Source organism: Typopeltis vanoorti, chromosome 14 (assembly GCF_054136105.1).
Source record: "Typopeltis vanoorti isolate ZY-2024b chromosome 14, IOZ_Tvanoo_1.0, whole genome shotgun sequence".
NCBI lineage: Eukaryota > Metazoa > Arthropoda > Arachnida > Uropygi > Thelyphonidae > Typopeltis > Typopeltis vanoorti.
The window spans coordinates 12508800-12526622 of record NC_143562.1 but is presented as its reverse complement, the minus strand read 5'-3'; the positions used below and the strand labels follow the sequence as shown (position 1 = coordinate 12526622).

General features: G+C 36.0%; 1 protein-coding gene across 1 annotated transcript in view; it reads left to right on the top strand.

The window, feature by feature from the left end:
• The window catches only part of LOC150099235 (protein FAM13A-like), a 267122-nt gene that overhangs the window by 45092 nt on the left and 204207 nt on the right, over positions 1 to 17823 (top strand). The gene's annotated exons all lie outside the window — the stretch shown is intronic.

Genomic DNA, 17823 nt, shown 5'->3' with positions numbered 1-17823 from the left:
CTGAATGGTTTGAGATACGATCTGGTGCAAGGCAGGGTTGTGTAATATCTGGGTTATTGTTAAATATAGTCATCAATTGAATTATGAAAAAAGTTACTTTGCAACGAGTTGCCTGGTGTTGCACTACCTTACCCTAGTCCTGAAGATACTTTCAGGCGCAAACTTTGTTTTGCTCACACTTGGATAAAGGATTAAACTAAACTTATTATAGTCTAACCAAGTGAAAAATAAACTCTCAACATCTTTCTCTGAATCCGGAGTAATTTAATAATAAGGTTGCACACCATTTGGCATCTCCTATAGGTTAGGATGACCTCTCATTTCTTCTGCCTTTGTATCTCCACTACTGGGCCTGGCTCCCACTGACGAGACCTCAATAAAGGTCGAAACCGGTATGGGTAGTGGCCCTTGCCTTAATGCATAGCATTACACATATCTGCAAGGAGATGTGCTTTGCATTATGGGAGATACTGAGATAGGAGTAATGAGAGCTTTCTCCACCTTTGCAACGAGTTGCCTAGTGTTGCACTACCTTACCCCAGTCCTGAAGATACTTTCAGGCACAAACTTTGTTTTGCTCACACTTGGATAAAGGATTAAACTAAACTTATTATAGTTTTCAAACCAAATGCCTGCATAAAATATTTCAAATGTTTTGGCCCAAATGTGTAACAAATTATGACTTATACAAGTTGACTGTAAAAAAAAGTATCACCAATGAGAGGGTGGAAACAGAAAGAGAAATGATTGGACACATACTGAGAATGGGCAGCAGAGAGATTCCTAAAGTGGCTTTGACATGATCCCAGAAGGGAAACAGAAAAAGGCCTAAATTAACTTTGCAGAGAATGACAGAAAAAGAAAGAAGACTGGCTGGCTGGAAGAGCTGGAGAGAAATCAAATTGCTTGTGCATAACAGTGGTATCTGGAAGAAATGGACCTTGACCTTATGTGCCATCAGTCACAAAGAGAGGATAAGTAGTAGTAGTGTTTAGTTCACATTACTTATGTGTATTTGGTTCTCTTTTAAGTATTACTTCTTTGCATGCCCTTTTATATGATTTTGTTAAACTGACAATAACTAGTTGTTTTTTAAAAATCATTTTTGAGGGCAACATGAGCAAACCATGTGTGTGTTCTTTAACAGATTTGCTGGTTAAACAGCTTCAGAAAACTAGAAATTACCTATCCCTAGTATAGATCAAAGACGCAGTATATGCAGAGATTTGTTAAAAAATACTACATTTTTTATAAAAATCAAGTTCTTCAGTTCAAAAATTAAAGGAATTTGAACGGTAAAATAGGTCGATTATTATTATTACTACCCAAAGACCCCCATGGAATCTAAGACTAATTGTGGGAGGTCCCTCTGTCATACACAGCTCATCATATCATGCCTTAAATACATTCAAATTTTCTGTAGATGCCACATTCTCAGGCAGTGCATTCCAATCATTCACAACTATCCATGCAAAAAACCTGCTTCTCGCACTCTCCTTATACAGCTTCCAGGCTGACACCCCCCCTCCCTCTCCGACATCTCCCATCATTTTATGAAAAACCTTTTCAATGTTAATCCTATAACAACTCCTTACTAACTTCTACATCTTTTATCATATCACCTCTTTTCCTCCTATTCACTAGACTCTGTAAATTTCATCTTCTTAACCTTTCTTCATATTCAACATTCTAGAGGCCAGAAACTACCTTAGTCAATTGCCTCTGCAATTGACTAAGGTAGTTTCTGGTAGTCTCTGCACCCTTTCTAGTACTTTTCATCCTTTTGAAAACCAGGTGACCAAATCTGTGTGCAGTAGTCCATGTGTGGCTTAATCAAGGCCTTATACGATGGAACCAGAATCTCCTTACTTCTACAAGTTAGTGTCCTCTGCATAATTCTCAGAATTTATTGTGTTATCCTGACACTTTTGGCAATTTGTCATTTACATTTTAGATCCTTACCTACCATCACCCCTAAATCTCTTATTTCCTTCATCTCCAATAATATATCCCCACCAAGCATAAATTCTACATTCCATCTTTGTTTTCCAAATTTTAAAACCCTACATTTTGCACCATTGAACTGGTATCCCCCACACCTGTGCCCATTCAGTTAGTCTATTCAAATTGTCCTATAAGGCCACAACATCATCTCTAATCCTCAATAGTTCTTCCCAGCTTCGCATTATCTACAAACAACTGAATATCCCCATTGAAATCTTCTGCAATATATTAACATACAGGTTAAAAAGCAATGACCCTAAAACAGACTCCTGAGGCACACCTCTAGTGGTTTTCCTCTTCTGAGATATTTCTCCCCCCCCCCCCTTTACACAGTTGTATATCTATCTCCCTCGTCCAGTGCAGCTCACACCTTATTTGTACAGTTAAATTTTTACTGATAATGCCTGCCAAGAAATTATATTCTATTCCAGTCCTTTATCCAAGTGTAAGCAAACAAAACAAAGTTTGCACATGAAGTATCTTCACGACTAGGCTACTTGCATATACTTTTTCATTATGGGATTTATATATATATATCATCAGTCATTGTCAATCCACTGCTGGATGAAGTCCTTTCCAAGATTACGCCAAACCTCTGTACATGTCACTCCTGCAAATCTGATGTCTTATCAGATTAAAACAAACAGATTGTGGTTGTTTTTTCTCTTATGGAATCCAATCCAGTACTTCTTTTGTCCATTGTTGATCTTGTCTTTGAGTAGTATGCCCAGCCCATTGTCACTTCAGATGTTTGACTTTTCCTGTGATGTCAGAGACTTTGGTTTGATTTCTTATCCACGTATTCCTTTAGTGATCCAGTCTTGTGATACATATGTTACGTGCAGATTATGAAATCACAGAATTCACAGAATGCATGACACTTTGCTCATTCCATGAACTGTATAACACACTTGTACAGTTTGTGGACTGTGTAGAATTTTGCACAATTCATGAAATGAGCATTACATTTCTGCTCATTTCACGAATTGGATAACATATGTTACATGCAGATTATGAAAAAGCACCATTAACGGAATGGCAACATTTTTGCACATTCCATGAACTGTATATTTCTCGTAGAAAGACTTAGACATTGGTTAAACATGCTCATTAAATAACTTAAGGAATTTAGAACATACAAAGGATATAAATTAAACCTTAATCTATATTTCCAATATTTTGGCAACGTCATATTGCCATCTTCTCATTATCATCATCAAATTCCTGCCATGTACCCTCAAGAGGTGTACAGGATATGATAGTACTACATGAAAAAAAATTACATCATTATTAATTTCCTATCTACAATTTTCCTCCAAATCAGTCTGTTACTTGTCAAGACTCCAACATTATCAGATCTTATAATTCTATTGTCTAAGGCACTTTGTACCGTATCAATCCACCTATATCTTGGTCTTCCTCTGGGTCGTTTTGCTGCCAACCTGGCAGAGAACACTTGTTTTGCTAATCTTTCCTCTCCCATTCTATTTAAGTGACCATACCACCTGAGATTAGCTCTGCTAACTCATTCCTGGATGCTGACAATGTCAAGTTCTTTCCTAATATCCTAGTTTTTAATATGATATTGCCATTGATGCCATCTGTTCACGCCTCTAATCTTTCTCAGGACTCTCATATCTGTGGTCTCTAGTCTTTGATCAAGTGTTTTACTTCTGACCCAGCTCTCAGATCCATAAGTTAAAACTGGTTTGAACACTGTCTTGTATACAGCTAATTTAGTGTTCCGACTAATTTCTCTCTTATTCGATATGAATTTATTAAATTGACTTCCCACCATACCAGCTTTGCTGATTCTGTTGTCTATTTCTATATTTAGTTTACCATCTTCAGTAAAAATTGTGCCTAAGTAGCTGAAATGTTTTACTTGTTCCACAGGTTTTCCATTCACAACACAGTTGACATTTTCAATGATTCTGCCTATTTTCATTGTCTTTGTCTTTTTATTGCTGACCTTCATACCATATCTATTACAACAGTTATTCAATTTAGTCAGGGAATCTTGCAAACTTTTAGTGGATTTATTTAGAAGAATAACATCATCTGCATAAAGCAAAAAGCTGACATTAACATCTCCAATTCTGATATCATGTTTAATACCACTTTCCTCCATAATGTGATCCATATAGATAATGAATAACAGAGTGGATAATGTACATCCTTGTCTCACACCAGATTTAACATTAAACCATCTTCCTGTACTTCCTTCAATTCTAACTGCTGACTTAACAACTCAAATAAAGACTAAGTATTGCTTGATATAATGCCCCATTGACACCATATAACTGCAGCGTATTAAATAGCTTCTCTCTTGGCACCTTGTCATATGCCTTTTCCAGATCGACAAAACTTAAATACAGATCTTTGTTATATTCCCATGCTTTCTCGACTATTTGTCGTAAAGTGAAGATCTGATCCTGACAGCCTCTATTTGGCCTGAATCCAGCTTGTTCTTCACCAAGCTTTTCTTCCACAATTCTTCTCAACCGTTTCTCAAGTATACTTGCATAGATCTTGCCAGGAACACTCAGTAGGGAAATACTGCTGTAATTCTCACATAAAGTTTTATTTCCCTTTTTATATATGGGTACTATGAGAGCTCTACTCCAATCATTGGGAATTCGTCCCTTTGTCCAGGCTTTCTGAATTATGCAGTGCAACCACTGTAAGACTCTTATACCACCATACTTCAGCATTTCTGGTCGAATATCATCTACTCCTGCTGCCTTTCCACATTTCAAGCCTTTGATGGCTTTTTCTACTTCAAGTATGGATATGTATTCCTGACTGCATGCCTGGTCAGTGTTTTTTACCACTGTGTTGTCATCACTGCTTGTGTCATTTAGCAGTTTTTCAAAGTAATTACTCCATACTTCCAGGATATCTTTTTCTCCCGTTTTCATGTCACCTTTATCATCTCTAATTCCTTTTTACAGCACTCTTTCCTCCATTCTTAAGCTTCAACAACTTCCAGAATATTTTGCCACCTTCTTGATATTTATTTTCTATATTCTTGCCAAATCCTCCCATGACTTTTGTTTAGCTAGTTTTACACAGTGTTTAGCATTCTTGCATTTGTCTCTATATTCTCTAAGAGCACAAGCTGACTTATTTGACAGGAACTTTTGATATGCTTTCTTCTTTTCCTCACTGCCTCTTTAACTTCCTGATTTTTTTATCCTTGCAGACAACCTCACCACATGCTTCTCTGGCAGAATCAATGTTTTCTTCAGAGTTTGCCACTGAATCTCCAAGGTTTGATTCCTGTTCTCAAACTCTTTCATTTTTTCTTCAATAATCTTTGTGTATTTTAGTCTACAGCTCACATCTGAGAGCTGCTCAACTTTTATTCGCTTTAAAACTTTCTTACATGTTATTCTTTTCAATGTGAAATTCAATTTTATCCTGCTGAAGACTAAATAGTGATCACTTCCAATTTCAAATCCTCTGTACACTCTGGTGTCCTGCACCAGGGAGAAAACATCGCTATCAACAATAACATAGTCCATGAGACTTTTCTTATTCCTAGCCTCTTCTCTCCATGTGAATTTGTGCACATTTTTATGTTGGAACATGGTGTTAGTAATAACCAGTCCATGTCCTGAGCAGAAATCCAAAAGATATTTGCCATTATTATTAGCTTTGCTCTTTTCTCCAAATTTTCCCAAAATAATTTTGTATGTCTCGCAATCATTTCCTACTCTGCTATTTAGATCCCCAACAAGGACCAACTTTTCATTTTTTTTTGTGTCAGTTGCGTTTTCTAAAGCCTGAAAAAATTCCTTCACTTCTACCTTAGTAGAATCTTCTGTGGGACCATAGGCACAAATAAGTCTCATTGTCCAGTTCCCCATTCTCATATTTGCCCACATTACTCTACTTGAGACTGACTGCCATTCAAGAAGATTAGCCTCGTATTTTGTGTTGAATACTATGGCTACTCCTTCTTTTCGTTGATTGTCATTGCCTGAATATAACATTTTGTATTTATTGCTCAGAACGATCTCACCAATTTTTGTCTTTTTTGTTTCAGTCACCCCTATTATGTCGATCTGGTACTTATCTAATTCCTCAGCTAGCTCCATTTCTTTGCCATTCAGGCTTCTTACGTTGATAGTACCGATCTTTAACTCTGGTGATGTTGAGTTGGGGTTTATTTTCAGATTTGTTCCAGTAGCTGACTTTTCGCTGTTCGATCTGGTTCCCTGGCGAAAACAACGGGGGCCTTGTTTAACCGGGCGACGCCCCAGCCAGCATGAAATTTTGTCATGTTGTACCATCATTCTATATTTTGGTTTAACCAATAAGAATACAATTTGGTCGGCTAAATCCCAAATTGCCAGCCCATCCTCATCCGTTCAGTATCCAAGTAGATACCCAACAGGGTGCACCACGAGAAGGTGAGGATTGGACAATAGGTCAGAAGCCCTGGTCGGTTCTCTGCATTCCTTTAAAGGCAATATGGAGGTCTCCTCTCAGTTATACTGCTTTGACTCTTAAGCACCCCTTGCCATCTTCACAGGAACTTAAAATAAAGACACGAGCACGCAGGCACTACACACAGTAAATGAGGACAAAGCAGGACGCTATTGTTTCTCCTAAAAGTCCTGATGGTGCCCCCTAGTGGGTTATGTAGGTATTCCGTTGGGCTGAAGGTCTTCTGATGTAAGTCTCCCAAATTTGTGGCAGTCTCATGCAACCAAATTTGTTGAGGTTTGGCACATTTCTTAGGGGCTGAGGCTAGTTTCCATAAATAGCTTTTCAAATTTGAATTTACTATGGTGTATTACTGTGGCTTTCTTCCACCATATTCTGTGGCGTGTATCCAGAGCATGATCTGCAAGACCAGAGTGGCTGTACTGGTGAAACTGGATGTAGTCCATGTGTTCTGAAATTCTGATATTCGCTGTCCTGCCTGTTTGGCCAAAGTAGGACAGCTTACAGCTGCAAGGGACCTGGTATATACCAGGTAGGTCTAGGGGAAGTGGTTGATCTTTAGTGGAGCGGATAAGGGAGGCCAATTTTTTGTATGGTCTGTAACACGAGGTCAAGTCATGTTTTTTTAGGATTTTGGTAATTTTTTCCGAGGTGCCTCGGATGTAGGGAATGGTGATGGATTTAGAGTAATCCTTGTTGTGAGAAGGGGGGGGGGGAGAAGGTTGCGGTTTTACTGGTTTCAATATTTTTTGGGGGGGGATAGCCATTGGCTGAGAAAGTGTTGAGGATGTGGTTTAGTTCTGTGGTTAGGGCATTGTCATTTGAACAGATAAGTTTAGCCCTGTTGTGTAGTGTCTTAACTTCGTATTGTATTGTTGTGATGGGGGGGGGGGATTGTTGGTGAATGTATCTGCCTGTATGGGTGGGTTTTCTATAAACTGAGAAAACCAAGGATCCATCAGGCTGGCAGGTGACTAGTGTGTCTAAGGAAGGGAGGCTGTTGTTTTTCTCTTTTTCCATGGTGATTCTGGGGTGTTGGTTGTTTAAGTGTTTTAGGAAGGAAAGGAGCGTATCAGAGCCATGTGGCCAAATAGCGAACACATCATCAACGTAGCGAAGCTATATGGTTGGTTTTTGTGGTGGAGAGTTTAAGGCTTTCTCTTCAAAAGTCTCTATAAAGAAGTTTGCCAAGGGTGGGGAGAGTGGTGAGCCAATGGCTGTCCCCTCTATTTGCTTGTAGAATTTTCCTTACCAAATGAAATGGCCCGAGTTCATTGTGAACTGAAATAGTGCTGAGATATCGGGAGGATAGCTTGGATTAGCTCTAAGGTTTCTTTGAGTGGGACATTTGTGAATAAGCAGGAGACGTCAAAACTGACCATTATGTTAGTATGTTGGATTGTAAGGTTTTCTATGCTGGCTTTGAAGTGGGCTGAGTTTTTTTATGTGCGACTGTGTGTTGCCAGTATAGTGTGTGAGTGCTTTGGCCAAACGTTTAGCTAATTTGTAAGTGGAGGAATCAATGCTATCTACTATATGGGACGTAGTGGCACATTTTCTTTATATATTTTTGGGAGTCCATATATACGGGGGGGGGGGTATAGAGTTCAACGGTTTTAATTTGTTAGTGACTTCTTCCGGCCAAGAAGTGACCTTTTTAAGGTCACTTCTTGGCCGGAAGAAGTTTTCTAATGTGTAATTGGTGGGATTGTATTCACTAGGGAGGTAAGTAGCTCAGTCTAATAATAAAGCATTAAGCTTACCTGTGTAATCCGTTTGGTTAAGTACTACTGTGGCGTTACCTCTATTCACTTTGGTAATTACTAATTCTTTGTTTTTCTTCAATTCCTGCAGGGATTTATATTCCTTATTGGATATGTTGGTTTTTGGTGGTCTTGCTTTGGTGAGAACACAGGCTACATCCAGTCTAATATTGTTGGCGACGTGGTTTGGAAGGTGGCGAATCCTGCGTTCAATTTGGATCATAATATCCTTGGCTGGTTTTTTTTGAGCATTGACAAAGTTGTGGTCACATGACAGAGCGTTGAGTGCTTCAGGATTCAAATTAACTAAAGAAAGGTTGACTACAGTGTCGGTAGGAAGTTTAGGTTCGGAGGTAGAGTTCTTTTTTAGATTCTCAAATTTCTTGATATGTCGACCTTGTATTTTTTAAAATTCTTTATCTGCAGCAGTGCATGAGATGTTGTATAAAATTGACCAAAGCTCATGGTTTAATGTGCTGGAAAGCTCTTCTTCGAGCACACGAATAGCTAAGTTTGCGTCAGCTAGGAGAAAGTGAATGGCTGCAATTTGTTCTCGTAGCAACACTTGGCTGACTCGGTTATAAATACGGAGAGCCTTTTGTTAAAAGAACCGGTGCTTGAATTTAACACAATTTGGGATTACCTGATTATCCTGGCAGCTTTTTAGGAAGGTCAGACGGTTCAATTGTCTTGATAGCTTCAGCTTCATTTTACCGTAATGGTTGGCCTTGCATGCGATGGAATCTTCATGGATGATAGTAGTTCTCGTAGAAAAGCTTAGACATTGGTTAAACATGCTTATTAAATAACTTCAGGAATTTACAACGTACAAAGGATATAAATTAAATTCACTATTTGGCCACATGGCTCTGATATACTCCTCTCCTTCCTAACACGCTTAAACAACCAACACCCCAGAATCAAGTTCACCCTGGAAAAAGAAAAAAACACAGTCCCTTTCTTAGACACACTAGTCACCCGCCAGCCTGATGGAACCTAGGTTTTCTCAGTTTATAGAAAATCCACCCATACAGGCAGATACATTCACCAACAATTCTCCCTCCCCCACACACAACAATATGGAGTTATTAAGACACTACACAACAGGGCTAAACTTCTCTCCACATCCTCAACACTTTCTCAGCCAATGGCTATCCCCCCCCTCAAAAATATTGAAACCAGTAAACCACAACCCCCCCTCCCCATTCACAACAAGGATTACTCTAAATCCATTGCCATTCCCTATATCTGAGGCACCTCGGCAAAAATTACAAAAATCCTAAAAAAAACATGACTTGACTTCTTGTTACAGACCATATAGAAAATTGGCATCCCTTATCTGCTCCACTAAAGACCAACCTCCTCCCCTAGACCTACCAGGTCCCTTGCAGCTGTAACCTGTCCTACTTTGGCCAAACAGGCAGGACAGCTAATATCAAAATTTCAGAACACAAGGACTACATCTGGTTTCACTAATATAGCCGCTCTGGTCTTGCAGACCATGCTCTTGGATACCTGCCTTAGAATATGGTGGAAGAAAACCACGATAATACACCGTAGTAAATTCAAATACGAAAGGCTATTCATGGAATCAACCTCAGCCCTAAGAAACAATCCAAACCTCAACAAATTTGGTTGCATGAGACTGTCCCAAATTTGGGAAATCAGAAGACCTTCAGCCTAAACGCCCAAGAATACCTACATTGCCTGCTAGGTGCACCATCAGGACTCTTAGGAGAAAGAATAGCTTCCTGCTTCGTCCTCATTTACTGTGTGTAGTGCCTGCGTGTATGTGTCTTTATTTTAAGTTCCTGTGAAGATGGCAACGTGACGTTGCCGAAATATTGGAAATATAGATTAAAGTTTACATTTAATAAATTAAAGTTTAATTTAATTTATATCCTTTGTACATTGTAAATTCCTTATGTTATTTAATAAGCATTAACTGTATAATATGCTTGTACAGTTCATGGAATCCTAAAATTACACTTTATTAAGTTAATAGTGATGAATCGTCACATATTATGTGAGCCGTGGGTCCTGCAACTCATGCCAATGAGAAACTAACCTTACTAAATACGATGAAAGGAATTCTGATATAATGTTGTACAAATTTACTGTAACACTTGACTAATACTATTACAAAAAAAAAAAAAAAAAAAAAATTCTTAAAACACAGCAACTTGCAGCAACAACCAATGAGAAATGCCCTTCACCAGTTTATCACGAGTTTCTGCACATGCGCTGCTGCTGTTACTATGCACCCAATTCATGAAATGAGCAGAAAACATATTCTGCTCATTTCACGAATTGTGCAAAATTCTACACATTCCACGAACTGTACAAGCGCCTTATACAGTTCATGAATCGTGCGATTTCATAATTTGCATATAACATATATACATATCTTACCCACAAAAGGTTATTTTTTTAACTTTATTGCATTTGTACAATGGATAGGCTCAGGATCTTTAAAAATATTTTTATTAATTTTATACAATTTTTGTATTTTCATTTTATTTTTTACTTAATCTGGAAACCCTCCTTTAGAGACCAATCAGAGAACTTTTTCAAGCCATTTCAGGCCTCCAATAAGTGGGACATGGTCTCACATAATCAAAATAATCACAATCCATCCCCACAACAGAATTCAAATTCTGCAGCCTGTTGGTTGGAGAGCAGATATGCTGGCAAAGGATAAAGGATTGGACAAGAATATAATTATACTTGCCAAGAAATTTGCTTCATGATCAAGTGGGGGGGGGACAAAAACAAAAAAAACTTTCTTTAATGATTAATTCCACCTGTGAAAGTTATAAACCTATAGCACATTAGTACAGTGAAAGGGCCTATGATTAGACCATGCCCTACTTAAGACACTAGACATGATACTTTTCATGCCACTTTAGGCCTCCAGTAAGTAGGGTAGATGCAATCCCACTAAGTGAGACTGCACCTATCCTAAGTAGTGAAATTCATCTACTACTTGAAAACATTTGAAACATCAATAACGCAGTAGGATTCAATTCCATAGTCTTGCAGAGATGCTATCAGCTCAGCTAACAATCTGTGGGTGATTACGTAATTAATTAGATTATTAAGGATTATAATCAGAAGATCATGTAGAAACTGGGGCATCTGAAATACTGTCACTAGGATGACAGTATTTCAGATGCTCTTATTCAAGTTGAATTGATGCTTAAACAACTAGGAACTAGGATGATTCTATTACAGCAAAATAAATCTTCTGTAGTAGAATACATTTCACACATAGACGATACTGATTTTGTGATAATACAAGATAGTTTAATAATTTCATTTGTTTTTTTCTGTAATTATTAAAAATGAACAATATTATTGCTCAGTTCAGTAATGTTGATATGTAACCTTTTTTCTTTCTAATGAATTAACTATCAAGAGTTATTTTTCTACTACAATGCATGTAGACACTGACTGGCCAATTTATTAGTTCTACTTATCTAATAGTGAATAGAACCCTCCTTATTTATCTCTTAGAATTATCTCACCTCATTAACTCATGACTCACAAAGTGCACCAGATATATTACAGAAGGATGTGGTCCCATACAGACTAAATTGCATCCTGTAATAACCTCAGATTGGATGGCAAGTCTGTGTTTGTCATCATACTGTTGTTCCCTTCGCTGATCTCAAGTTCTCTCGAAAATAATGGAGTCATCAACAATTTGCTGCTTTGTTGCCTGGAGGGTTACTAATTAATCAATGACTGCCATATGAATTCTGTCACTCTTAGTTCACAGCAGATCTCCTAACTAACATTACCAGCATTTAATCTTTTATAGGCATAACTATAAAACAAAAATTACATGATAACCACAGTAATAAACTTTAATGTTTCATATATTTCATAATTTTTAGTATGAAATATACAAATATTTCATACTAAAAATAACAATACATCATCAGTTCGCAATTTTTTTTTTGCTATGTCATTAATCGTTTCCGAAAAATTACAATTTTTGGCAATTTCCTTTTCGATGCTTAATATAGCAAGTGCATTTAAGCGTTCTTCGCACATACTTGACCGAAGATAATTCTTTATTTATCAATTTTAATTTGCTAAAAGAACGCTCTGCACGTGCAATAGTAACTGGTAACGTAAAGAAAATTTTCAATACAGTTAGCACATTTGGAAATAGTTCATTATAACTATTATTTAATATATATCGCAATATGTCTTGCGCGTTATTTACATTTTTATGGTCCAAGATCAATTCTCGTAACAAATCAATTTCCTGCAGTCTTCATTTATATCTTTACTATAATATTTTACAAAATCCCTTGAGCGGTTTTCTAGTTCAATTTTTTCTAATGTTTTTATATCAGTGATTAATTTAAAATAGAAATACATTGGGTATATTTTTAAATCTCTCATCTATTTGTACAATAACAGTATCAATCACAACATTGAAAAAGTGACATCTAAATTCTTCTACCAGGTTTAGTAAAACTTCATCTTCAGCTAGTTCGGAAAATAATCTTTTTCTTTTTCGAATTCTTTTTTCAGGGAAGACTTCGGGAATATTCAAGTTTCGTGCTATCATTTTTGCGTCATCTAAAAATGTGTTAAATTTTGATCTTAAATTTTGGATTTCATTTTTAATTTTATTCACTAAATTAAAAACAGAGTCAAGAACAACTGTTTTTGCTTGAAATAGTTTGTTGATTCTATTAATTTTTGACAATATTGTAAACTACACCGATAAGCTTAAAATAAATGGCATTTCTTCTAATGAATCTAGTAGACTTTTAGCTTCGGATACTGCTGTGTTATCGTTAATTGCATCAATAAATTCTAAGGCATTATAAGTTTGTTCAAACTGTGTTACACTGCTTTGACTGCGTCTATTTTGGCTTCCCATCTAGTGTACCAGCTACGAAGCTGAGTTTCACCATTTGGCATTTTTTTTTTTTTTAAATAGTACGATGTAGAAAACGATCTACCTTCAACATTCTTAACGAATGCATCTTGATGATGTTGTTTAGGTCCAGTTTTAACGCAAAATAATCGAAATTTATCAGTTATAATATTTGGCCACAAACCTGGATCATTTATATTCACTTGATCACCATCGTTATTATTGTTTTCATCATTATTTGCTGTATCCAAAACGTTTGTATAATCAGACACGTCTTTTTCGATGAATCGCACAGTTTCCACATTTTCGTTGAAAAGTTGTGTAGCTTGTTTGGAGTTTTCTTCTTCAGTTGAAGTTTGAATCGCAACTGCTGAAGTCGTAGCAATTTCGTTGTCAGATATTTATTTTGTAGCCATGAAAACAAATTTACTTGTGACTTTTTGAGATTTTGCTTTCCTTCTTTTTTCTTTTCTGCTGATTTCCTTTTTTTACACCCAGAGGGATACTTTCTTGGCATGGACATTATGAGTTAGGCTTTGCCTGTCGAATAAGTAAATAATATTAAATATTTTTATCCCATGAATTAACAAAAAGTTAAATATGTACATACTTTTTACAATATTACAAAATTTAGAAACACTCAAGGAATGTGTTTATTTTTTTCGTTTGTTTACTTCAGTACATCAGTTTCATTCTTATCGAAGTGTTGTCTGCACATGATTAGATCTCAGCTATGTTGATTTCAACTCACTATTAACTGAGTTGAAATTAACATAGCTGAGATCTAATCATGTGCAGACAACACTTCGTAATCCTGAATATTGATAATACATTTCACATAGCTTTAAAAATAACTTGCCGTATTTACTGGAATGTAACTGGTCCTCATGTATAACTCGCACCCCTGATTTTACTTTGCGAAAAAAAGAAATTGAAAAGTTTCACATAACCTTGCACAGAAAAAAAAAAGTTTAATCACGTTCACCTCATGGCAATAGTGACTCGCTTCTCTTGGCAATAGTGACTCGCTTCTCTTGGCAATCCACGCGCCCTCCATACTAGCCAATAAGTCTGCAGGTGCAAGTAAAAGCAGGTCGTTTTATTGTATCACTGAATAGGGTACAAACATTTGCAGTCTGTGTAATATATTTCTCAACAAATAGTGCAATTAGAGACAGCTGGGATAAAAATGGCACTAACTAATGAATCGCATGTCCCTTCCCCCAAAAACTATGCTGTTCAGCTGCAAGCAAAACCATATGCTGCATTGGCAAACACTAAAAACTAGATGTGTGGGAGTCTGTCCCCCCAGCTCAAATGCAGAGCAACAATAAAAATCAACAGAAAGTGTTAAAATTCGTAAACGTGTTAAAGTTAGGAAATATAGTGAATATTGTTATGTCACTTTCAGATACTGAATTTGGTTGAAGAGAATTAGCATTTCAATTCAAAAATTGTCTGCTGACTTTTATCTTTGACTCGTGCGATCTTTTGTTAATACCGCACCAATCATATGCACACATCTTTACTGGCCTAATACCATGGCTGTCTGTTCATTAGTCATTTGTGAAGGATTGTTCATTAAGTATCTCAAGTCTTGTAAATTACTGCTAATATTTGCTTGAAATAATGGGAAAGCAGATGGTGCTATTTGGGTAGGATGCACACAAGGAAATAGCAATTGTAATATATGCGGGGATTTTAAGAAAAAAACTGAAAACTTTAGTTTCCGAAAATCAATGTAAAGGAAATTTGCTTTTATATCTAATATATTAAACATATTAATTGACAGAAATATGTATACACGTTAGCACAAGAGTAATGTTTAATTTGTCAAATATTTCGGTCTGAATATTGCAGACCATCTTCAGTGGCTACATAGGAATAGTTTTAAAAAGCAAAGTGGAATATGAACAGTTGATCATTCATACATAAAACGAGCCGCGTGATGTCATATCGCTAACTATTAGAAGAGTAAACATTTTTAAAAACATAATTAAAGATATTAATTCAGAAACTCATATAATAATCTTAAATAACATTAGACTAATATAGGAAATTTACAAAAAAAAAAAAAAAAATTAATGTGTTATCCTGATTAAACTTTCCCAAATTTTTGATATAGATATACAGTCATTACGATTCAAGTTAGGACGTTGAAGTAAGGCCACCACACTTTCTTTAAATAAACGTTCAAATTTGTAGCAACATCTGTGTAGGAGGAGAGTCTTGGACCAAAGGATGTTGTGGCTTGTTTCTAATCCATGCTGAGCTAATCCAGATTTCTCAGGTTTGTTGTGTTGAATTGATGACTGATGCTCTTGAATTCTTTTTTTCTATAGAACGTCCAGTAAACAAGCCACAGCATCCTTTGGTCCAAGACTCTCCTCCTACACAAATGTCGCTACAAATTTGAACGCTTATTTAAAGAAAGTGTGAAGGCCTTCCTTCAACATCCTAACTTGAATCTTAATGACTGTATATCTATATCAAAAATTTGGGAAAGTTTAATCAGGATAACACATAAATTTTTTATTTTTATTTTTTTTTTTTATATCAGTCTAATGTTATTTAAGATTATTATATGAATTTCTGAATTAATATCTTTAATTATGTCTTTAAAAATGTTTACTCTTCTAATACTTAACAATATGACATCGCACGGCTCGTTTTATGTATGAATGATCAATTGTTCGTATTCCACTTTGTTTTTTAAAACTATTCCTATGTAGCCACTGAAGATGGTCTGTAATATTCAGACTTGAAATATTTGGAAAATTAAACGTTATTCTTGTGCTAACGTGTATGTATATATATATATGTGTGTGTGTATATATGTGTGTGTGTATATATGTGTGTGTGGGTGGGTGGGTGGGTAGGTAGGTAGGTATTTCTAATCATTATGTCACAAGTATCGTTAAAAAAATCATATTAATTGACAATAAATACTTCCAATCTTTACAAAACATGAAAAGATTTATCAAATGATGGTAAAAGATCACGTCACGTCTGGATGCCTGACGAATAATGCAACAACTGAACTGGACAAAACTTGTACATCAGTATCGTGGAGATATATCAATGGCTTGGAAATAGGATGTTTGTTTCTAATTTTCTTATTACTTATTATTATGAAACAGTTGTTTAATTATTGCATTTTTATTCGATATAGCTGTACTTAATAAAATTGTATCAAGTTAAAATGTGTGTCAGCGAAGATGTTTGAAATGTATTTTTTTATTTAATTATTTTTTAAGATGAGCCCTGGGTTGCATGCCACGTTTGGCAGGCATGTTAAGGGTTGTCCACCCCTGCTCTAGACTAACCATACATAAAGAATATAATAAATATTTTTTCAACAGTTTTGATAATGAGCCAAATGATATGAATGTTTAACAGTTTAGAAAAAACTAATGATGAATCGGGCATTTTAGGGTAAAAACAAAATCATGTTTTAATTTTTATACACTACATAAACGCATCAAAAGGGTTAAGCAAAAACTCTAATAAAGAAACACAGATATTATTATTATTACTGGGGCCTAAAATCCTGTCGATGAAATCCCATTAGTTATAAGCAAAATTAGAAGAAAAAAATAAATTGAATAAAAATTAAGTTTCTGGAAATGTGTACCGACTGTGCCCACTCGATTGTGGGGCCCGGGTGCATTGCACCCACTGCACCCCTGAGATGGCCGGCCCTGGGGTATATGTCAGGAATTTGATGATGTATGAGTAATAAGAGGGAGAACATTATATACTCTCCACTTTTTTAAATGAGAAACTCATTAAAAAAAATTGTGATGCTTGAAAAGCAATAAATTAATTTTCTAGTCTAGTTTTGACAATAAAATAGAATAAACATGCTCCTATCTTTATTCCCTGTTTAGCCTAGAAAATTAATTTGTTTTTCAAGCATGAATAATTTTCAAGTAATTTTGAAGTAGCAATATGTTGAGAAGTCTAAAATTTATTTGCTGCTTCACACACACACTCTTTCTCTTACAAACATATGCTGAACAGATTCTGTCCATTTGATAATTCCGTTAAGTAGTTAAACTATCAAGTGCAATATCAACTTTATTTTTGCCCTAATTTATGTCCTTATGTTTGTTTTTTCACTACACCCTCTGTCCAAAAAGAAACCGAACTTTTCGAAAATAGAAGTCATGTGCCACCTGTTGTATCTTTTTGGTGTCGAAAGCGGCAACCTTCATTGGTGTTGTGTCAACTGTTTATGACATTGGCTTCATTAGAAGCCGAGTTATAGTGCCAAGAATGACAGTGTATTTTGATGAACGGTCGGAAAATGAGTTTCAAACAGAGTTATGATTGACTTTTTTTTTGTTAAACTTGGTAAAAATTTTACCGAAACACATCAAATGCTTCAAAAAGCATACAGTGATGAATGCTTATCCCCTACTCAAGTTTATAAGTAGTTTAAGTAATTTCAAAGTGGTCGTGAGACACTTGAGGACGACGAAAATCCGGGCCATCCAAAATCTGGATGGAGCGAAGTTAACATCCATAAAGTGCGTGATTTCATCAAAGAAAACTCGAAATCGTCCATGAGATTGATTGAAAATGAATTGTTGATTCCAAAATCAACTGTGCATAGCATTTTGACCTAGAGTTTGGGCCTTCGTAAATTGAATTTGCGACTTGTTCCCCACAAGTTGACCGACAACCAAAAAATGTATT